This window comes from Chlorocebus sabaeus, chromosome 16 (genome assembly GCF_047675955.1).
Source record: "Chlorocebus sabaeus isolate Y175 chromosome 16, mChlSab1.0.hap1, whole genome shotgun sequence".
Taxonomy (NCBI): Eukaryota; Metazoa; Chordata; class Mammalia; order Primates; family Cercopithecidae; genus Chlorocebus; species Chlorocebus sabaeus.
The window spans coordinates 61,845,196-61,850,500 of record NC_132919.1 but is presented as its reverse complement, the minus strand read 5'-3'; the positions used below and the strand labels follow the sequence as shown (position 1 = coordinate 61,850,500).

General features: G+C 41.5%; 1 pseudogene; it reads right to left on the bottom strand.

Moving 5' to 3' along the window:
- Positions 1-1,459: 1,459 nt before the first annotated feature.
- On the bottom strand, positions 1,460-1,730 carry LOC103243191 (mitochondrial import receptor subunit TOM6 homolog pseudogene; annotated as a pseudogene).
- Between the last annotated feature and the right edge of the window lie 3,575 nt (positions 1,731-5,305).

Genomic DNA, 5,305 nt, shown 5'->3' with positions numbered 1-5,305 from the left:
CCTTCCGGGTTCAAGCAATTCCCTGCCTTAGCCTCCCAAGTAGCTGGGATTACAGGCATCTACCACCATGCCCAACTAATTTTTGTATTTTTAGTAGAGACAGGGTTTCACCATCTTGGCCAGGCTGGTCTTGAACTCCTGACCTCATGATCCACCTGCCTTGTTCTCCCAAAGTGCTAGGATTACAGGCGTGAGCCAGCGCACCCAGACAGAGATTGCTTGTTTGGAAGTTTAAAGCAGTGCATTAAAAAATATAAGTGACAGCATAGAAAAATGTATAAAGGGTTAACACGCAGATGTTTGTATTTAGGCTTTCCTGTGAGTTTAAATCCTGTTGTTTAAAACAAATATTCAGATAAGAATAACACTGTAAAACCATTCAAGGCCTGGGCATGGTGACTCATCCTAGCACTTTGGGAGGCTGAGGCAGAGGAGTCACTTGAGCCCAGGAGTTTGAAACCTGCCTGGGTAACATGGCAAAACCCCTATCTACAAAAAATTAGCCAGGAGTGGTGGCATGCACTTATAGGCCCAGCTACTTGGAAGGCTGAGATAGGAGGATCACCTGAGCCCACGGAGGTCAAGGTTTCAGTGAGCCATGATCACACCACTGCATTCCAATGCCACTGCAGTCCAGGGCAGCAGACTGAGACTCTATCTCGAAAACCAAAAAAAAAAAAAAGAAAGAAGGCCAGGTGCAGTGGCTCACACCTGTAATCCCAGCACTTTATAGTTTTAACTATAATTTTTTGGCAGTTTTTTTAAATCAAATTGAGGAAATTCTCCCATATGCCTATTTTATCTGAATTTTATTATGAATTGGTGTTGAATTTTGTCAAATGCTGTTTTTCTGAAATTAATTGACATGATTCCTTTTTTTTCTTTTTAGCCTTTTAGTATGGTAGACTACATTGATTAATTTTCAAATATCAATCAGCTATGCATCCTTGGATAAACCCCACTTTGTCATTTGTGTAATTCTTATATATTGATTAATTATATTTGCTAATATTTTGTTAAGGATTTTGCATCTTTATGATGTGTATTGGTTGGCAATTTTCTTCTGTTTTGTGTGTGTTTTCTTTGGTTTTGGTGTCATAGTAAATACTACTTAAAATAATTGAGCAATGTTCTCTTCTTTTTTTTTTTTTTTTTGCCTTTGTGTGCGGTATTTATTTCAAATGTTTGTTAAAACAGCACTGTTATTTCTCAGGACAAGAGCAAAGATCACCCCCTGCAGAAGTTTGGGAACTATGTACAGAACTTTATAGAACAGAGGCAACACTTTAGCTTAAGCCTGTCTGCTGACCAGAGAATGGAACTCTGCGTGGACTCAAGGAACAAAAGGAAACTAGGCAGGGAGAGGGAAGAAAAGTGCCCATCTGAATCAAACTTCAGCTGCCATCAGGGCACATCTTGTGGTGGTCACAGATTGTAGGCTGTTTTTTGGAAGATTCAGGTTCAGCACAGGATTCCATTTGTCTACTTGGCTACACCCCTGGCTGAGGTGCCATGAGGTCAATGTCACTCAAGTTCCTGGCCAGCCAAACTCCTGCAGCAAAGAGTCCCAAATTTAGTATCAAGTTCCTCCAGAAGTCATTCCTATCAGTGGCAAAGCGGTAGATGCCCCGAAGCCAATCTCCCACGTTGTCCAGTATTTCTGGAGTTTCATTAGCCCAGCCAGCAGCGCTCACCGGGACCCCGCTGGAAGCCATAGCAGGCAGCTTCACATGGGCCTGGGTAGAGGAACCCGAGCAATGTTCTCTTCTATTTTCTGAAAGAGTTTAGTAGAATTGGTGTCAACAATAATAATAATTATTATTTTTTTAGATGGAGTCTCACTCTGTCGCCCAGGCTAGAGTGCAGTGGCATGATCTCAGCTCACTGAAACCTCTGCCTCCCAGGTTCAAGCCATTCTCCTGCCTCAGCCTCCCAAGTAGCTGGGATTATAGGCGCGTGCCAGCATGCTCAGCTAATTTTTGTATTTTTAGTAGAGGCGGGGTTTAACCATGTTGGCCAGGATGGTCTCGATCTGACCTTGTGATCCGCCTGCCTTTGCCTCCCAAAGTTCTGGAATTACAGACGTAAGCCACCACGCCCAGCAGTTTTAATTATTTTTATTTATTTATTTTTATTTATTTATTTTTTCTGAGACAGAGTCTTACTCTGTCTCCAGGCTGGAGTACAGTGGCGCGATCTCAGGTCACTGCAACCTCCACCTCCCAAGTTCAAGCGATTCCCCTGCCTCAGCCTACCAAGTAGCTGGGATTACAGGTAAGTGTCACCACGCCCAGCTAATTTTTTGTATTTTAGTAGAGATGGGGTTTCACCATGTTAGCCAAGATAGTCTCGATCCCCTGACCTCATGATCCGCCCGCCTCGGACTCCCAAAGTGCTGGGATTACAGGCGTGAGCCACCGCACCAGTCCATTTCATTTTATTTTGTAACATTAGTAATTTGTGTCTTTTTTTCTCCCTGTGAGAGGTTTGCCAATTATTTTATCCTTTTAAAAAAATCAAATTTTTGTATTGATTTTATGAATTAGGTTCTATATTCAGTTTATTTGGTATATTCACTTATCTTTACCATATTCTTTTTTCTTTTCGCCTTGAATTTATTTTTTTCTTCTTTTTCTAGGTTCTCAAGGCAGGAGCTTAGATTATTTATTATTTATTATTAGATTATTTATTTCTAATGTATACCTTAATGGCTATTAATTTCCCTCTCAGCTCCCCTTCAGCCATGTTCCACAAATTCTGTATTTTTGCTCTTCTTTGAAACTTCCTCCTTGACCATTGGATTATTTAGAAGTGTGTTGTTTGATTTCCAAGTGTTTTGATATTTTCCTATCTTTCTGTTACTGATTTCTAGTTTGATTACATTGTGATCAGACAACACAGTCTGCATGATTTCAAATATTAAGCGGCTATTTTGTGCAAAGCAATGAACAAGGTCCCTTAGAAATGCTTCCTTGTACTACAAATATATACGTGAGTGAGGGGTGCAGCCTCCGTTAGAAGCTCCCAGCTTCCTTCTGGGGGCAATAGGACTCACCTCTCTCCTGCCTCCGGGGCACTCACGCGCTCTCTGACTCTTTCTCTCTCTCTGTCTCTTTCTCCCTTTGCCTCCCTTTCTCTCTCCCCCAGACCCATACGATGTGAACAATATCAATATCAATGTACTATATCAATGTGAACGATAGCTGCTACCACAATTTAAGAGGCCAGACAGTGGCAAAAAACTTAGCAAATGTACACATTCACATTTGCCTTATTTTTGTGGCACACGCTTTGTTCCCAACCACCCAAAGAACATAATTTGTAGCCTTGTATTAGGTAATAGAAGTTAGGATTTCAGAACGTGATGGGAGACCTGGGGGAGACTGCTTGTTTTGAAGTCGAAAGCAGTACATTCAAATATGTAAGTGACAGCATTGAAAAATGTATATAGGGTTAACGTGCAGAGGTTTATATTTAGGCTTTCCTGTAAGTTTAAATCCTGTTGTTTACAACAAATATTCAGATAAGAATAACACTTTAAAACCATTCAAGGGCCGGGCATGGTGACTCATGCCTGTAATCCTAGCACTTTGGGAGGCCGAGGCAGAGGAGTCACTTGAGCCCAGGAGTTTGAAACCAACCTGGGCAACATGGCAAAACCCCGTATCTACAAAAAATTAGCCAGGAGTGGTGGCATGCACCTATAGGCCAAGCTACTCGGAAAGCTGAGATAGGAGGATCACCTGAGTCCACGGAGGTCAAGGTTGCAGTGAGCCGTGATCATGCCACTGCATTCCATCCTAGGCAGCAGACTGAGACTCTGTCTCAAAACCAAAGAATAAGAAAGAAGTCCGGGTGTAGTGGCTCACACCTGGAATCCCAGCACTTTGGAAAGCTGAGGCGGGCAGATCACTTGAGGTCAGGAGTTCAAGACCAGCCTGACCAACATGGTGAAACCCTGTCTCTATTTTTAAAAATACAAAAATTAGCCAGGCATGGTGGCATGCGCCTATAATCCCAGTTACTCCAGAGGCTGAGGCAGGAGAATTGCTTGAACCTGGGAGTCAGAGGTTGCAGTGAGCCGAGATCACACCAGTGCACCTCCAGCCTGGGCAACAGAGCAAGACTCCGTCTCAAAAAAAAAAAAAAAAAAAAAAAAGCAAGTTACTAAGATGCTACGCTGCTGACTTTGAAGGTGAAATAAGGGGCCATGAGTCAAGGAATGTAGGTGGCCTCTACACACTGGAAAAGGCAGAAAACAGATTGTACCCTAGAACCTCCAGAAGGAAGGCAGCCCTGCTGACACCTTGATGTTAGCCCATTGAAGCCCATTTTCAAACTTCTGACCTCCAGAACTGCAAAGGGAATAAAAGTGTGTTGTTCTAAGCCAACAACAACAACAAAATGAACTACACTCTTCTAAATTACAGTATTAAGGAAAGCTAAACTTTCAGCATTAAATGCACCCAATTGCTTTATCACAGCAACACTTGTAGATATATTTTTGAGGAAAAAAAAAAATGGGAGAGACACAATTCTTAGGGAATTCACCCTCTACTCTCTTCCTAAAATGGAAATCTACTTCGAAAGTAAATTGTGCATACGCATACCTTTGATGGGTATAAAAATTGCAGAAAATCTTTTCAAATCCTTTTTATTCCCTTATGACTTCTAATTTGTTTTCAGGAGACTTGTTCATGTTTTATCAAATCATTGTTTTAGGTATCTGTCTCAAATATGACACCACCTATTTTATATCAATACAATTAATCCTTTGGCATAAATGAAATGTAATAGAACTGTCCATTGAAATGCTATAACAGCAACTCATTCAATAGCATTTTCTAAGAAAATGGTTTTTGTTTGGTTTTTGTTTTGTTTGTTGCCCAGGCTGGAGTGCAGTGGCATGCTCATGGGTCACTGCAGCCTAAACCTCCCAGGCTCAAGCAATCCTACCTCCTCAGTTTTCTGAGTAGCTGACACTACAGGCATATGGCAACATACTCTGATTTTTTTTTTTTTTAGAGACAGAGTCTCACTATGTTGCCCAGACTGGTCTCAAACTCCTGGGCTGAAGCAATCCTCCCGCCTTGGCCTCCCACAGTGCTGGATTATAGGCATGAGCTACTGCACCCAGCCTACCAAAAAAACTTTTTCATTAATGTATTTTACTAATCACTTAAAGTTGTATTCTTTGTGACAGCGTCAGAGACCATAAGTGAAAATCTACACATGGTTATCAGAATATGTCAAAGCTTTTGTTTAAAACATTTTTCTGTTTTCCAGGGCTAATGTCAAAATGTGA